Here is an 18,519-nt window from a genome sequence, read left to right as displayed (position 1 = left end):
TGTTAAAAACAAACTTGTCACTCCTACCCCAAAGATCTGTAAGCAAATGCCAAATCTTTTGAACACATTGTAGAGAGGGCTGTGCTTACATGCAGGAACCTAATCACTTTTAATTTTATTTAATATCAATAAATAATACAAAGTGATGGCTTGTTTGTTTTTTCGTTAAATGTTACCAGAAATTAATGGAATATTTATGATTCCCAAGTCAATATTGTCAGACAATGTACCAAATGTATTTATAAGGCATCTCTTTCAAACAAGGCAGGCCTAGTTTTCAGCAAGGAGAAATGCTTTGTGAATCCAATTTTATTCATTTGTCAATTAAAGACGCTTTGACAAGGTGAATATTATAAACTGCATGAATTATTTATGGATCACTTTCAGCTTTCTGGTCAGCATAGCGTTTCAAATTTGGTCTTAGGAACAAATAGTTAAGTAGTTTAAAAATTGAATAGACATTAAAACAAGAGGGCCATTATGGCACAGAAGCACTCTCCTTAGTTCATTGGTACAACACTTGTCAAAGACTTGGAATTTTTGCCCTTTTTTTTAGACCCCACTTGACCAAGATACAAATATGGGCTAGACTATTGTCAATATTTTCATTCTGCCCAAATGTCATCATAAGCCATAAATTAGGCCTCTAAATGGGTTGCAATATTTTTATCAGTACTGACCCGGTGACCTCCCCTGTGTACTGACCCGGTGACCTCCCCTGTGTACTGACCCGGTGACCTCCCCTGTGAAGGATTCTAGGACTATTTATAACTCACAATCTGGGATGTCATGTTCAGGAAATCATTCACAAATTTAAGTTTAGAGCAACCAAATATATTCATCCCTGTGAACAGGGTTCATGACTTCATGTAATGTTCATAAACAATTTCTTGACTGTATGAACAGTGTGCAACCTCTTAAAACAGTTCATGAATAACCCATGAACTCTTCAAAAGGTTACTAATCAATGGACAGATATATGGCAAGCGAAATGCACATTTATTCCTTAAACCACGGTTTAACAGTTAACTACACTGTAACTCCAATATAACGCCCATGACAGGGTCCAAGCCACGCAACAGCGCTATAAACGGATGGCGTTATAAGTTTTGAGCTTATTTATTTACGGGGGCTATAAAAACAGGTAAAGTATAGACTATAATATAGGTCCTGTGTATTGTCATGCTGTGTTGTCATCCGCAAATACATGCATATAAACCGAATCGAACAATAACAGTATACATACCGCTTTTCTAATGTGCACATTTATCTGATAATCAAATATAATTACAACATCACTTATGAAAAAAAAAAATGTTAAACATTTATGACAAGAAATATGTTTATGAATTTCGTAAACAAATTCATATGCCTACGCCATTTTTCAGAAAAATTAGTACAGTGCATTATGGGACACAGCTTTCATTGGACAAGCGAATTTAAATTTAGATTGAATGCAATACGATACATGTACAAAGAAATATTTTATTGCGTCATACGCAGCAAGTTAAAAACGTGCATTCCGTGGACTTTCTGATAATGGGCACAAATTTAAGTGCATCTCTGTTAACCATTACACTGCGTTAGCATGTAAATAAAGTGCAGGATTTTTTAATTTCTTTTTCGTAAACGTACTGAAACATTAAACACACACACAGATATTTTTATTTATCAAGCATGTGTAGCATATAATAAACGATAACACACTTACACAGGCATAGTTTAAACAATGAAATACAATACACGATAAATACAAAACATAAACGGGTAATCGTTTTAAATAACTTTAATTTGATAATTATTCTGCTTGCACTTGCCTTATTGAAATTAGCGCACTGAACTGCTCTGATAGGGAATACATGTAATAAACACGGACTCGCGAGTTTTCACACCTTTATTGACATTACACAACAGATTAACACCAATTAGCTGTCGAGTGTCGTTTAACCTCTTATCAATTAAAATCAGTTAAACGGACGGATAAAGCAATCAAGCTGTGATCGCCGGCTTCTTTGAATTTTCTGAGAGTTGCATAACATGGATTTGAGTCAGAATTGGAAGGTTGGAGAAAAAACGGGATCCAAGGACCCCCCGCGTTATATTGGACACAGCGTTACAACGGACCGCACTATATTGGAGTTACAGTGTATATAGTTAAGAGACTTTGAATCCGGGTTCAAAGTGTCGTTTGCACATTATTTCCTTAAACTCGGGTTCAAGACTTTGAACCGGTGTTCAAAGTGTGTCTAAAAATAGATACAAATCTGTTATCTGAGACAACCAATCAGCGAAGCTTAAACCACAATTAGATAGTAAATGCTGCGACTTCATTGGTCATCTCTTAACTATAGGGTTAAGAGACTTTGAACTGCGGTTCAAAGTCTTATACTGCGGTTAAGAGGCGCGATATGCACATTAATTATTTAACTGTTAATTATATAGTTAAGAAACATTGAACCCGAGTTCAAAGTGCCATTTGCACATTAATTCCTCTCTGAACTATAGGGTTAAGAGACTTGAACTGCAGATCAAAGTCTTAAACTGCGTCTCAAAGTCTTAAACTGCGGTTCAAAGCCTATAACTGGAATTAAGACGCCCGGAATGCACATTAATTATTTAACAGTTAACTATAAGGTTAAGAGACTTTGAACCTGAGTTCAAAGTGCCGTTTGCACATTCATTCCTTAAACCCGAGTTCAAGAGTTTGAACCGCAGTTCAAAGTGTGTCTTAAGATAGATACAAATCTCTCTACATAATTCAGAGACAACCAATCAGCGGAGCTTAAACCACAATAAGAAGGCAAATTTCACGATTTCATTGGTCGTTTCTTAACTATATAGTTAAGAGACTTTGAACCGTGGTTCAAAGTCTTGAACCCGGGTTTAAGGAATTAATGTGCAAACGGCACTTTGAACCCGGGTTCAAAGTCCCTTCACTATATAGTTAACTGTTAAACCATGGTTTAAGGAATTAATGTGCATTTCGCTTGTTATACAGATATGTATTTCTTTTTCATGCATTGTTGAATGATATATTGTCAGAAGCAAATAACTATGGAATAAACAGTTTTCAGAACTGGGACCCCAATATGGCTTGTCCACTTTATGTTACATCCAGAAGTACATAAAATTGTGTGAACAGATTGAAACATAAAAAACACATCAGTCTATCTTGTTATTCTTAGATCATTACATTTGTCTCAAAGTACAGAATAAGGAACATCCAATTGAATATGACTGATGTTAAGATCAAAATACATTTTTAATGCTTCGCAACTTTCTTGTTGTGAGTGGGCACAATATCCGCTGTAGAGACTGCATGACGCTGTCAGGCTATTTCCCATTTAAATGTATCCTTGTTGCATGAAGGAAAGACAGAATAATTGGAGACTAGCTGAAGAAGCCATAACATGGACTAATTGATAATTATAAGATATTGTGCACATTCAACATGACTTAATTGACTATACTGAAATCTTGGCAACAAACCGGATATGATTGGATTTTACAAATTACCAATCAGTAGGTATCACGACATGACATTGATGGCATTTGATGTGTGTGACTTATTAGCACTGTCAACTTGTAGGACATAAGTGGAACAGCTCTCTATCTATTGAATACTGAAGATCATAAGAAAATCTAATATCAAACATTGTCAGTTTTATTGGAAATCTTGCAAAGCTTTCACATCTGTATATTGAAAAGTAACTTGGTATTAAAACATATTCAAGTACAAAGCATTTTGAATTATATTGATGTAATTAAAAAAAACTGATGTGTGGATTATGTGTTCCATTAGTGCATCGCTGACATTACATGATCTTAAAAAGTAATATATATAACTAAATATATATGAATTGTTACAAAGATTTCATAGACATTATGAATTTAAGTAAGGAAAGTAATGTATCATCAGTTGATAGTATGGACAATAACAATGAACTCATTTCTACGTTCTTAGTAGAAAGAGTTTACAAAATTTCAATAACTATTTTGGGACTAGTCGGCAACATTTTAACCATCATCATTCTGACTAACAAACGCAACAGAAAGTCATCCACCGCAACATATCTCTTAGCCCTGGCAGTATCTGACATAATCATCATTCTCTTCGGGCCATTCTGCGACTGGTTGGAAATAATGTGGCATGTATTTATCTCGGAGTACGGTGAATTTGCGTGCAAAGTGCAAACATTCATGCAATATTCCAGTTCCACAACGTCGTCATGGTTACTGGTGGTGGTCACCATAGAACGTGCGATCAGTGTGACATATCCCTACAAGGTCAGGACATCGTGTACCAAACAGATAGCCATTATTGTTGTGGTTATTACTTGGACACTTGTGTATGCGGCAAATCTGCATTTTCTGTTTGGAATGGGTCAAAGTTATAACAATCAATGTGATGCCATAACACCGAACTACATGAAATTTGCAGAGTATATTTTGCCATGGGTGGACTTTACCCTCAGTTTCTTCTTCCCTTTCATATTCCTTCTTCTTGGGAATGCTGTTATAATACATCAGCTGACAAAACATCGTTCAAGGCAGAAATATTTAACACACAGTAATGTACCAAACAATCTGGCAGTTTCACTTGTTCTGGTTCTTGTAGACTTTGTGTTCGTTATAACTGTTGGCCCAATTTATGTATTTTCAATAGTGTTTCCATACTTTCTTGGAAGCCTATCAGAGGAGGAAAAAAACTCAATAGCACGTTTTTGGGGTCCAATGCTTCATGGTCTCTGGGAAACAAACGCTGCACTCAACATAGTGCTATATGTGATGAGTGGAACACGGTTCAGGAATGAGTTACTGCGGTTACTCTGCTTCTGCTGTAAAAAGAATCAGAAGAGCAACGGGGTGTTCGATACTTCTGCGAATTTCAACCCAATCTATGTTCGAAGCTCACTAAGAAGGGCGGCCTCAGGTGAGAAGAAAGGATCTCAACTCAGCATGGATCTGATGCCATTCAAGAGTCCATCCACACAAATTGCCCATCGCAATGATTTACATGATTATGATCAACTGTCTATCATCAGCGGAAAAAGGAAAACCAAGTATTAATGATAACTAAATGATTCAACAATGTCATTAACTATTTTAGTCTTAATTAAATTAAATTTGGTGTGTTTAATGTTGATTAATGTTATATTGTTAATCTAAATTATCAAGAGATAATGAATTTCGTCCCTTGCAATGTGGTATCATTAATTTAACTAATTGTACGTGTTTGTTATGCATGTATTTCTCATAGTTTAAATGACTGTTACTTTTTCAATAACATAAAAAAGATTATCTTCTTAGAAAATTGTGTAAAAGTTAAAAATGATTTCCAAACTGTACCTCAACACATCTCTTGAATCCTTAATAATTCTTCTCAGCTAGCTAACTATTTGTTTTAAAATTATAAAATTTAATACAACTCTAAATAAAAATGTTATCACATTTAATTCAGCAAGAAATCAGATATTTTGAATTAATGAGGATCTAATTTCAATAACCTTTAAATAAAATAGCATAAATTTCATTATTTAAGGTTAATATCTTTTATTTTAGTTATTTTGGAGATTGTTTATTTGTCAAAACATTATTGAAATCTTCTTTAGCATTAAAATAATGAGAATACTTATTTCTAAAATGAGAAGATTGGTTTAATATTCTGAACAGTTTATAAGTATATATACAGTAAAATATAAAATAGCATTTGCTTATTTGTATTCCATAAAATAGAATTACAATTTAATAACTGAATACTTATTCACAATTTTTATAAGAACATCCTCTGAAACTGTTAGAGACAAGATAGAGCTTGGCTTAATATAAACTTTGCCTATGTATTTTTTTACAACTTTAAAAAGACTCATACTGATTTACAGATTATTCTAAATATACAAGTGCATGCCCAGTAACAGAATGCTGAAGTCATACTGATTTACAGATTATTCTAAATATACAAGTGCATGCCCAGTAACAGAATGCTGAAGTCATACTGATTTACAGATTATTCTAAATATACAAGTGCATGCCCAGTAACAGAATGCTGAAGTCATACTGATTTACAGATTATTCTAAATATACAAGTGCATGCCCAGTAACAGAATGCTGATGACTCCTACTGGTTAACAGATTATTCTAAATACACAAGTGCATGCCCAGTAACAGAATGCTGAAGAGTCATACTGATTTACAGATTATTCTAAATATACAAGTGCATGCCCAGTAACAGAATGCTGAAGTCATACTGATTTACAGATTATTCTAAATACACAAGTGCATGCCCAGTAACAGAATGCTGAAGTCATACTGATTTACAGATTATTCTAAATATACAAGTGCATGCCCAGTAACAGAATGCTGAAGACTCCTACTGATTTACAGATTATTCTAAATACACAAGTGCATGCCCAGTAACAGAATGCTGAAGTCATACTGATTAACAGATTATTCTAAATATACAAGTGCATGCCCAGTAACAGAATGCTGAAGACTCCTACTGATTTACAGATTATTCTAAATACACAAGTGCATGCCCAGTAACAGAATGCTGAAGTCATACTGATTTACAGATTATTCTAAATATACAAGTGCATGCCCAGTAACAGAATGCAGAAGACTCCTACTGGTTAACAGATAATTCTAAATACACAAGTGCATGCCCAGTAACAGAATGCTGAAGACTCCTGCTGATTGACAGATTATTCTAAATACACAAGTGCATGCCCAGTAACAGAATGCTGAAGAGTCAGCTTAATACAGCATAGTATTTAAGTTTATGTTATTGTTATTTAATATAACAAGAGCTTTGTCACAAATAAAATATCAGTCTCCTACTAGACTATTGTTGTCAAAGTAAAAACATGAGCTGGCTTAGTGCCACTAGCGCAGTGGTTTGCTACATGGGCTAATCACCTAAGTTACTCAGGTTCAATCCTCGTTCCCAGATGCATACCAGTTTGGTTGGTGATTGCCATACCAGACAATTAGAGTCAATTTTGTAACCTTTCATATTGGTGGGGGGGGGGGGGGGGGTTAATAACACATAATCCCAGATTGCACTTTGTTAACATTTGTGGTAAATTATTCTAATAAATTGCATAATAAATGATGAAGTTAAAGTTCTGACAAAATATTTAATTGCCAACTGTTATAAATTGACCATCATTTAATTTGACCTGGGCCTTTTAGGTTGGGATTATACAGATGTCACACAAAAAACATGATGTTGCTCATAATGGAAATTTGTGATAAGTTATTGTAAAATTTTGTGATGAATTAATAACTAACAGTCTGTGTACACTATTATACGGTCATCTTTGGTCTTTAAGGTAGAAGAAATGATGCTACAATCAACACATGTTTAAACATGTGGTCATTTGCATTAAGTTATTCTATAACCTTTGACCTCTTAGCATGACTGTGACCTTTTGAGGTAGAGAGACATGAGTAACATGTGACATGTTGTTGTATAATGGTGAACATTTACAATCAGATATTTTAAAGCTACACTGAATTAGAAAGTTATAACAGTCTGGAAAAGCTTAGACGCACACAACAATATACACAAATCTATTGTGACTGCTAAATCAAGCTTTTTGCAAGTGGGCTCTATAAAATTGTTCTAGCACTTACAGAGCATATTATTTTCTTGACTAGGAATTGAGATTTTTTTAGTACTGTTTCCGGAACTGTTACAGTTCTATGACAAACTTGGGGATTGTCATCAATAATACTAATTGGAGACTAATATATGTTACATCTATTCAGGGAACAAGCAATTACTGAGGCAATGCAAATGGGATTTTCTTAATTGCGATCACGGTCGATTTATAATGTAGAAAACATATATCCAGGGAAATAATTCTTAAAACAAATTATAATGGATCTTTAAAAAAAAAAATTAAATTAAACACATGACAATATTTACAATACTTTTATGATACTATACGAACAATACTAATATGATACTTATGCATGTGTATTTAAAACTTGTGTTTGGCCAAAAGGATTTGTATTTAAATGCTATAAATAGGAACATAATGTTAAGCATTATTTAAAGCATATATCCATTTGATTGACCTTTTTTAACTTATTTATTTTAGCTTGAGCAGCCTTAGAAAAACTTACTACGTATTTGCAACGCTCTCAACTCCGTTTTCTGGGCCTAAAACCAGTACTTGATGTCTTTTGGGGAGATCTAAAGAACGCTCCCTCAGTGGGCATTGTACCCAAGACCTCACAGTCACTTGGGGGACAACATATCCATAACACCACGGTGATTTTTAGATGGTCGCTTTAGCGACCGTCTCAAGTGCTTAGTGTAAAATTCAGGTCGGTACGGCCTAGGTATGATTAGCCCAATTCCCGCTTACTACGCGCGAAGAAAGAGTTGTATAATATATGCAAGAGGTTTGAGTTCTCCAATAATGTTTATTCACAAATGGAAAAATTATATTAATATCGTGTTAAATGCAATAGTTTCAAATGGTGTTTTATAGAAAAGAATAAAAAAACAATGATCATATTGTATGTGTCGCAGAGAAGATTGTTTATGAATGATTAAAATAGTCCACTTTCTGCTGCGTCTGTCTGACGTAGTATTTTCGCTCATCTCATTCATAAATCTGAGGCTGGAGATAAACAAAGGGGAGTCCGGGTGAGAATAACGCACTAGTATAAGGTTACGCTTGTTTATATTCACAGGTCTCAATTAATAATACGTTGACCATGAGTTCAACAATTATTACAGGGATACGATAGACAACATAAAAAATGTTTCATTATAGCTGAAACTGTTAAAAAACATTTAAATATAACAAGAATATTCAAAAAATGTAGTCTTGCTGTTTTGAAATAAGGTTTGGAATTTTGGTTTCTAAATAACTTAATTCAAAACAAAAGTTTAATGATAGTGTTTTTTACTTTTTAGTCGCATATTTACCGCATTATAATGTGTGTTATAATAGGCAAACCATACATTAGTAAAATTCAATCTGCCTTCACACATAGAAGGAATGGGTCAATTAGGTTCTGCGTTTCCTTTGCTTACTTCGGTTTGAGGTCAATTCTTTACGTAATAGCAATCACAAGGCCCCAGCTTCAAAGGAATTGCGGAGCATTCTTACATAATAAAAGTCGTAGTCGCATGGTATTTGCGTTTAGCGTCCTATTTGGTCACGTGGTTTCTTTTTCGCGGGTGTTTTGGCATTCATGATATGAGGCTATTAATAGATGCACCTGTCGATATACGAAGGAAAGTTTACGGGCGATAACAACACAATAGGTTACGCTCTCACATACAACTCAATGACGTAGTACAGGTCGTAAATTGAGAGATTTGGGAAAAAGTTGACGCTTATATATATTCTCAATTTATAAAACGTTGAACATAAGTTCAACAATAACTTCAGCGATACGATAGACAAAAACAAAAAAATGTTTCATAATCGCTAAATCCGAATATAACAAACAATTTATAATAATAATACGAATGACCTGTTTCATAACCTTGTTCATGCTACTACAGCGGGTTTTTCTGGAAAACGTTCTTTGGTTCTCAACAGATAGCGGCGATCTTTTGTATTTACGGGTGCTAGCAACGCAATAGTAGAAGGTTAGTAGAAGGTTTAGCTTGTTTATATTCACAGTTCTCAAAACATAGACAGTTGGATATGAGTTCATCAATTACTACAGGCATACTATAGGCAACCTCGAAAATGCTTTATAATCGCTAAAACCGAAAACAACTAAATATATTATATTAAATATATTTATAACAATAAATGTCTTTTTAAAATGTAGTCGGCGTATACGCTGTCTTTGAAATAAAGTTAGCAATTTACTTTTCTAAATAATTAAATACAATTAAACAAAAGTTAAACTATTGTGTTGTGTTTTTCACTTGTAAGCTGCATATGCACCGCATGAAATGTGTGTTAGCATTGTCAAACCACACATTAGTGTGAGTAAATAAAAAATATACTACGGGAGAGCACTTCATATGTGTCCTCATATGCCTCGTTATGAGTATCTTTCTTCACTATCAAAATATATCGTATGTTTATATTTGATTTAACCGCAGTTTTCTTTTGACACATTTAAATCACACGTCAATAGCACTGTCATGTGAAAATGGGTCTTATGCGTTTCTGCAAGCGTTTGTTAAACCCAACATGTGCTCTTGCGCAGTCAGGCCATAGGCGATGCTGTTCGCTTTAAAATCAATCAATATGTTATGTTTCTCCTTACCAGAAGGTGGGATAGCAGAGTGGGCTATTTATATGATGGGCGCATATGGAATAAGACCCATTTTCGCATGACAAGGGTCATTACAAATCTCATTGCGAATTTAAAATGCCACAATTAAGAACAATGCTTTTTGATACAAAATTGAATTCAAAATAGCAAACTTGTTAATAATGGCAGCCTATCCACACATTAAGGAATGATTTCCAGACGTGCTGACCAAGTACAGCAAACATTGTGGTATGATAATTAAACGATTTTCTCTTATCGTGACACTATACTATTTCGCTAATGATTGTTTTCTCATCTTGGAGGCGAAAGTGAAATTCTGCGAGATGGATTATAACGCGTAATTGTAACAGGGCCACAATTTGTGTCGTTTGAGCATACAGAGAGTAGTCCGGAATTCCTTACACTGAACAGTGCTACATCCTTTGAATCAGGGGTTTTTATCTGATTTTGGGGAAAGGGCCTGGCCTTTTTTGAGGGGAAAAAAATCGCGCAAAATGCCGGATTTTGGGGGAAAAAATCACGCGAAACGCCGGATTTTGGGGAAAATAAGGAAAGTCTTAAATAATCAATTCAACATATTTTGCTGTTTTAAAACAAAATCAAGGCAACAGATAATTTAATTATGCAATATGTTATATTTTCTACACTGAATCAGGTTAACTTATGTATTTAAAGTTGTTTTTTTTAAGGGAAAAAAATGATGTCTGGGGGAAAATTTACCTGCTGAGGGGAAAAAAAATCTGAGGGGAAAGGGCCGATTTTTGGCGGGTCCCAAAGAAGGAAAAAAAGCCCTGTTTGAATTGAGCACATACGCAGTGATGTAGCAAAAATTCAAAGGTTGTATCTCGAATCAGCTTATTAAATATTCGAAAATATTCATGCGTGTCTGTTGGCGTTATGTAATAGTCACAAAGATGAAAACTGAAACAGCTTCGCCTAAAAGCTTTGTACACGGAACTTTCATTATGAATTTACATTCTTGGTGAGATAGTCTTTATATTAGAAAAAAATATTCCTTTAATATGATGGTGACTGCAAATTTTTTTTATATTAAGTTCTCATTACCATTTTCATCATACTTTCTATGCTTTCAGAACTTCCAAAAAGCATGCTGTTTTTATTTTGTCTTAGTTATTTCTATGAAATAATAAGGATGATAAAAAGTGCACACAAAACTCAACCCGTGCGCTATGACACACACTTTATAAAGTTGAATGGCGTGTGTTCATTTCAAACTTGCGATTGATTTTTGAAAAATGAATTGCGCGTTAAATTATGCAATAGCGAACATCTTCAGTGCTTTCAGCGCTTTGATTTTGACAGTGGCTAGCTCAGTTAGAGCTGGACTACAAATCCATTGATCATGGATTTGATCCTGAACCCAGAAACATAAAATTTGTGGAGACTTTTCATGAAATCCTTCCTACTGCCTTTCTCCCGTACCAATGATTCAAGCAAGGCAGTTATACCAATGATTTAAGCAAGGCAGTTATACCAATAATTCAGGCAAGGCAGTTATACCAATGATTCAAGCAAGGCAGTTGTCACTTAGTGGAATTAGTATTTGCACTTAGAACTGGTAAACCAGCTTTGCCTGGAAAAAGTGAGTGCTGGTAAACGGACAGCATTGATATGACTGAATCACTTTTAAAGGGGGCAAACATTCCAGCATTTTATATCCAAGCAAAATACAAAAACTCAACTCTACATTGAAAAAGGGAGACAAATCATGTTGTTGTGTAAATATGACACCTTATTATACAGCATCAAAATGTGTTATGAGAAACAAACATATTATATTTAGTGTCAATATTATTAACCAAAATGATAATTTTGAGGTGACTGAACTCATATTGATTACACATCCATACTAATAATGCCACAGAGTACTCACAGTTATACCGATTATATAATATAATGATCATTACCTGTGATACAAAATACCTATTTGGATTCTTGAAAGGTAAGAATATTGATGGGGATGCATTCCCCTGAGAGATGTTATCAAGTTTGGCCATGGTTATACGTGGTCAAAACATGGTTGGAAATGTTGTACAACTGTTGCGTAATTATCAGGTGTAATTTAACTGTGATCAATAATTATTTAACTTTGGCATACACATGTTTAGACAGTGTTTTCTAGATCTTGAATGTCAAACTTATGTCAAGTACTAAATTTAGTTGCTGTAATTTAAAAATATCACAATGTTTGCCATTGCATTCAAACAATTTTCAAGTTTATCTATGATTGTTTTTGATTGACAATAAATCATGGTCATTGAAGTTTGTTTGACATGATCAACCATGTTTTGACTGCATTCATTTCACAGGGGTTGCATCAAACATTATAAAAATAATGTATATGGGCCTTGCTCTGTGAAAAGGGGGTTTAATGCATCTGTGTAAAGTGTCGTCCCAGATTAGCATGTGCAGTCTGCACAGGCTTATCAGGGACAACACTTTCCACTTTTATTGTATTTTTCGTTTAAAAAATATAGTCTCTCCTTAGCAAAAATCCAGCTTCGACAGAAAGTGTCTTCCCTGATTAGTCTGTGTGGACTGCACAGGCTAATCTGGGACGACACTTTACGCACATGCATTAAAACCCCTTTTCACAGAGCATGGCTCATATCAAAGAAATGTGCAACATGCCCTTAGCAGCGTGCTTTCCCGTACTTCTATTTCTATTTAATGATCTGTCTCCCATTCTGAAACATTGATTGGAAATTTTGCATTAGCTTGCAGGTTTTTTTATTGCTTGTCTGTGCAATTAAGAGATAAGTTTAAGACTTCATGACAGATACCTAGACCTGTGTCAAATGCTAATGGTTGCAGATTAAACAAATTTTATTTCACAATTTGGATTTATGCTTTTATTTAGTATGCCATAATCAAGAAAAACTAAAGAAATAATTGTGGCCTCAAATGACAAGTTGGAAAATCATAAGATCTTCAAACCTTACAATTCCTAAAATATATAGCTCATATAAGGAATAAAAAAAAGTGATCTTAATTGATACAATAAAATTCAATTTTAAAGTAATCAACACTTACTCAATTGATTTGAAACATCTAATTTAAATAATTACATAGTTTTATAATATATTTTTTATTTTTACTATTTCAATAATTTAAAAATCAGAAAGAGAGAAGTTAATATTATTCAGTTCAGCCCCACCTCCTACCTCATTCTTAGGCATAAAACAAACATTTAGTTGGATGAAGATCTTTGGAAATAAAAAATTGGAAAAAGGAAGTATTAACTTCAAAACATAATTATTTATGATTTAAACAATTAACCATATTGTTACTTTGGTGATCATTTTTATATAATTGGGTGAAGAAAGGATACAACATGTGGACAATAAAATAATTCAAGGCCCATAACACCACATTCCTTTGATGGTCATTGAGTTATTATGTGCACTAACATTTTAACACAATTTGAATAAAATTGTTGGACTGCTGTCGGCAACAACAGCCTAGCTACCTTCTACCGAACAATATTGCAGACACATATTCCAGGTATCATAATAGGTCAGTATAATATTTACGATGACTCTGAGCAGGATAGAAGATTGATAATTTACAAAATTATTTTAATTTCTCAAAGTGCACTCAATTAAAACATGTTATCCCATGACATTTCTACAAAGACTGAGAGCACAATATGTTCATGACAGATAATCAATTGAAACGTGCTAATTCACATTGAAAGAAATCCTTCATAGACAACTCCAGTGAAAACATTGCTAGGAACATTTCTTTATTTCCTCCTTAGCAGTATTGTAATTATAATTTTAAGGTTCTTCTGGGTAATTATATATATTCTCAATCTACTGAAACATTTTAGCATAGGTCTGGGAAAGCAGAGCTAAATGCATTTGCGTAAAGTGACTACCCAGATAAGCCTGTGCAGTACACTCACTCTAATCAGCGACAAAACTGTCCACTTTTATTGTGTTTTTGTTCAAGTCTCTTCTAAGTGCAAATCAAGTTTAAATGGAAAGCTTAATCCCAGCTTAGTTTGAGCTGACATCACAGGCTATTCTGGTGGTCCACTTTATGCACATGCATGTTATCCCAGCTTAGTTTGGGCTGACATCACAGGCTATTCTGGTGGTCCACTTTATGCACTGACATCACAGGCTATTCTGGTGGTCTATTTTATGAACTGACATCACAGGCTATTCTGGTGGTCCACTTTATGCACTGACATCACAGGCTATTCTGGTGGTCCACTTTATGCACTGACATCACAGGATATTCTGGTGGTCCACTTTATGCACAGGCTGACATCACAGGCTATTCTGGTGGTTCACTTTATGCACTGACATCACAGGCTATTCTGGTGGTCCACTTTATGCACAGGCTGACATCACAGGCTATTCTGGTGGTACACTTTATGCACTGACATCACAGGCTATTCTGTTGGACCACTTTATGCAAAGGCTGACATCACAGGCTATTCTGGTGGTCCACTTTATGCATTTAACCGAATTGTCCCAGAATGAGGCTCATTTTTAAAAAACTTCCACACAGAGAAATTTCCAGTTTTTAGTTGGTCGCGTTAGCGGCCGACTAAATTAACAGAGCATATTTTGCAAATCAGTATGTGCTTAGAAGCCTTCGCTACGGTAAGAACCGCAACTCACTCTGCTAGGGATGATTACCGCTGCCTGTCTGCAGCAGATGATAAATGATTCTGCTCTAGCAGTGAGTGTATACACCAGCTTGTAAGACAACATTGGCCAGTCTAGTGTTTATCATTGAAATCTGTACATATTGGCTGCTTTCAGGGAAAACGGGGCTTAATGCATGTCAAATAAGATTAGCCTGTGCTCACTGATTAGCCTGTGCAATTCGCACAAGCTAATCAAGGATGACAACAGCGAACAACTTCAGGGCCTTCAGCGTTTTGATTAACTATCAAACTTAGCTCTGATATATACTTGCTGCCATTTATGAAAAATTAACATTATGGGCAAGCAAACGGTTTACACTTTTCAAGCCGTTTAAACAGAAGCATAATTTTTCTATTTCATGTTTTCTTTGACAGAAGTAATATGGGTTTGTTTGCAATTCTTAAAATGCTAAAGTCTAACAAATAGAAATCTGTGAAGAAGTCCCTGTAAAATAAGGAAAAAATACAATAGAGCAACGTCGGCTATTATCGACAGTTTTAGACATAAGCCTTACCCATGTCGATGACAGCCGCTGCATAAAGAAACCAAAGTTATATATAGAATATTTAACGGACGCTCTTGCCATCGGTTGGTAAAAAATATCGGCGCCAATTTGTATAAGTAAGAAAAGGGAGGTCATCATAAGTTGACTGTGCGGAGGGGCGTTATGGACAGGATTCGGCTATTACCGGCATCGTACACTTTTTCAAGTAAACAATTTAAAAATTCTTCTAACTTGTCATTATTTAATTTCATTTTATTGTGAGCAATTTAAACATAAAACAACGTAAACCATTAAATCTATAACAATTAATATTTGACGATCCCAAATTCAAAGAATTTACATACGAAAATTTAAAATTGTGATATAATTTAAAACATTGCTCAGAAATGATAGAACATATTGTTGGAAAATGTACAATTGTTCATCAGTAGCCTTTTCTTATTTTCCAACATCATTGTCTTCAATCATCTGCAACAAAACTCCAAGGATTGTTCGGAAATTGGGTAAGTATCAAACGCTTGAACGGGTTTTGGATCAGAACCAATGATGGACACACATCAGATCATGTCGAATGTATAGTCTTTCAAATGCAAAGCTCGCAGTGAAAAGGATAGAATTGTATTTGCTTGACAGGAATTTCTAATAATAAGGCATCACCTGTACAGCTTACATGCCACGATCGTGGACAGCGTAGACATTTAATCCATTCGTCAGGATCTGTAAGGGCATCATCGGTTAAACAGCCTGGACAAATATTTCTTTCATCATAATCGTTATCCGACTCCGCATACTGCATCTTCACATTTTCTCAGAAGACGAACTGCTTTCTTTCTTTTGTCGCCCATTTCTACCTTTCTTACATCCTTTCTTACACCCTTTCTTACTTTTGTTCTTCCCTTTTCCTTCCTGCAATATCTAGTTTGCGCTGTGTTGCCATTTCTTCCTTTTCCTTACGTTTCTTTTCAATCTCTTCCTTTCTCCTCTGCTTTCTCTCAATTTCTTCTTCTTTCTTTCTTGCTCTCTCCTCAAACATTCGTAATGCTACCGACCCAGACAGCGCTTTTGGTAATTTTTGGTTTATTAAGGAACCAGATTTCTTCTTCTTTGGTTCTGGGACTGTTAATGCTAGAAAAGCTGGAGAAACATGGGAACCTTTAGGGCCAGACACGATTACCGAAGCTGATGTACCGGGATTGACTAGACCTGTGCCAAACGTTTGCACCAGGGCAGACACAGGGGCTGTGACAATGGCTTGAACTGGGGCCGGGGTCAGTTTGGGGACTTGAACAGGGGTATTTGCTTGTTCTATTGCCGGCAGATGGACACGGACCTCGTCTGGGACTTGGATAGGGGCTGAGTCTAGCACAACGACTGGTACATGGTCTCGTGCTGAGGCTTGGATGGGGGCATGGGCATTGTCTGGGACTTGGATGAGGGCATGGGCACCGTCTGGTACTTGGATGGGGGCATGGGCATTGTCTTGTACTTGGATCGGGACCAGATCCTTTTCTGGGGCTTGGGAAGGGGCATGGGCTTGTTTTGAGGCTTGAACAGGCGCTTTTGCATTGTCTGGTACTAAGGGCTTGGGAGGGAACTTGGTCTCGATCAAGGGCCATGGTGACAGGATTGGCAAGTTTAGAAGGCTCTAGTTTTGTTTTGTCTATCCCAGAAGGGTCCAACGGGAACAGTCCGGACCTTCGAAACCCCCGTACAGCTAATTCAAAGCTGGTAACCGCGTCCCATGCTGCCTTGAACACTTTGAGAAAGTCCTTTTTTGTTAAAGTCTCTCCAATATTTTCCATTTGCCAATTTTTCAAGTGTCTCTTCCAAGATGCCTTCATGGGGGAAAAAATCCAACATCGCATGGTTGCAGAATGTGGGTGGCGTTAGGCAAAAGACAATATAGAATGATTCCATTAGCGGAGCAGAATTCAGCGGCGCTCCTGGACATGTGAGTTGAATGTCCGTCAACGAAAAGTATAACAGGTTTGGTAATTTTCTTTTGATTTACGTGATTTGAAAATTCTTCCAGAAATGTCACAAAGAGCTCACTGTCCATCCACCCATTAGAAGTATGGCCATATATAGCTTCTGGGAAACTGCTCAATCCGATAACGCAAAATCTTTCACCTGGATAGACAATCAATGGTGGGAAGAAGTCGCCAAATGCATTGAAGCCATGACGGTAATCTGCTGTTTGTTACTAGATGTAACGTTGTAAACATGTCGTGCACCCGTTTGTGCAAGTACTTTTCCAGATTTATAACAACGAGGGAATCCACTCTCATCGGCGTTAAAAATCCGTCGAGGGTCTTGAATCATATTTTCATACCCATTTATTTCATCTTGAAGGTATTTAAACAGATTTGAATACCATGATTCAATCATAGCCATATTAACAAAGGCGCGTTGGTGCCCAAGTGTCAAAACAAAGCGCTCACTTAAATCTGGATGACGGTTCTTGAAGGCATAGAACCAATTCTTTCCTGGTTTGTTGTTTTTAAATGGCGTCTTGCGCCCATCAACATCAATAACATTTTTGACCTCGTTTAAAAGTTCCTTGCGTGAAACCGGATATCCAATGGAAGCCATTTATTTGATATAATTCACCAACACGTCTTCCTCTGCTGCTGATAAGACAGTTGCTGGACCTGGACGAGTCCTTGCCTCCGGGACACGCCCACTCAGCTTGTCTAAGAGCGTTGACCTCGGCACACCGAACGTCATGGCAGCTTTGCGTTTCGACATTGCCTTACTTCGAATGGCCTCAATAGCCAGGGCCATTTTCGTTGGCGAATACTGGACTCTAACTTGTTTTGACATATCTGTTACCTGCAACAAAACAGATAATGCAGGTCAAATTAAAATGTTATGCAAACCTAAACATCATTACATTTTTTACAATTTAGACAGATGTAAAAGACAAAACAAGAATTTACCCTTCTCCTGTGTTAAAATATTGAATTTTTCAGCAAAAGAATTTGAAAGCATCAATATAAAAGAACCAAACTATTCAAGAATAAGCGTATAGTAACCAATTTGAAGTTGAAAACATAGGAAAAATATGAG

General features: G+C 35.7%; 1 protein-coding gene across 1 annotated transcript in view; it reads right to left on the bottom strand.

Annotated features, from left to right (window-relative positions):
* Window positions 1-18,519, bottom strand: part of LOC127866547 (collagen alpha-5(VI) chain-like) — a 73,751-nt gene that overhangs the window by 42,022 nt on the left and 13,210 nt on the right. The window lies entirely within an intron of this gene.

The sequence above is a fragment of the Dreissena polymorpha genome, chromosome 2, assembly GCF_020536995.1.
Source record: "Dreissena polymorpha isolate Duluth1 chromosome 2, UMN_Dpol_1.0, whole genome shotgun sequence".
Classification (NCBI taxonomy): Eukaryota; Metazoa; Mollusca; class Bivalvia; order Myida; family Dreissenidae; genus Dreissena; species Dreissena polymorpha.
The sequence above is the reverse complement of the archived record's forward strand: the minus strand, read 5'-3'. Positions and strand labels throughout refer to the sequence as shown.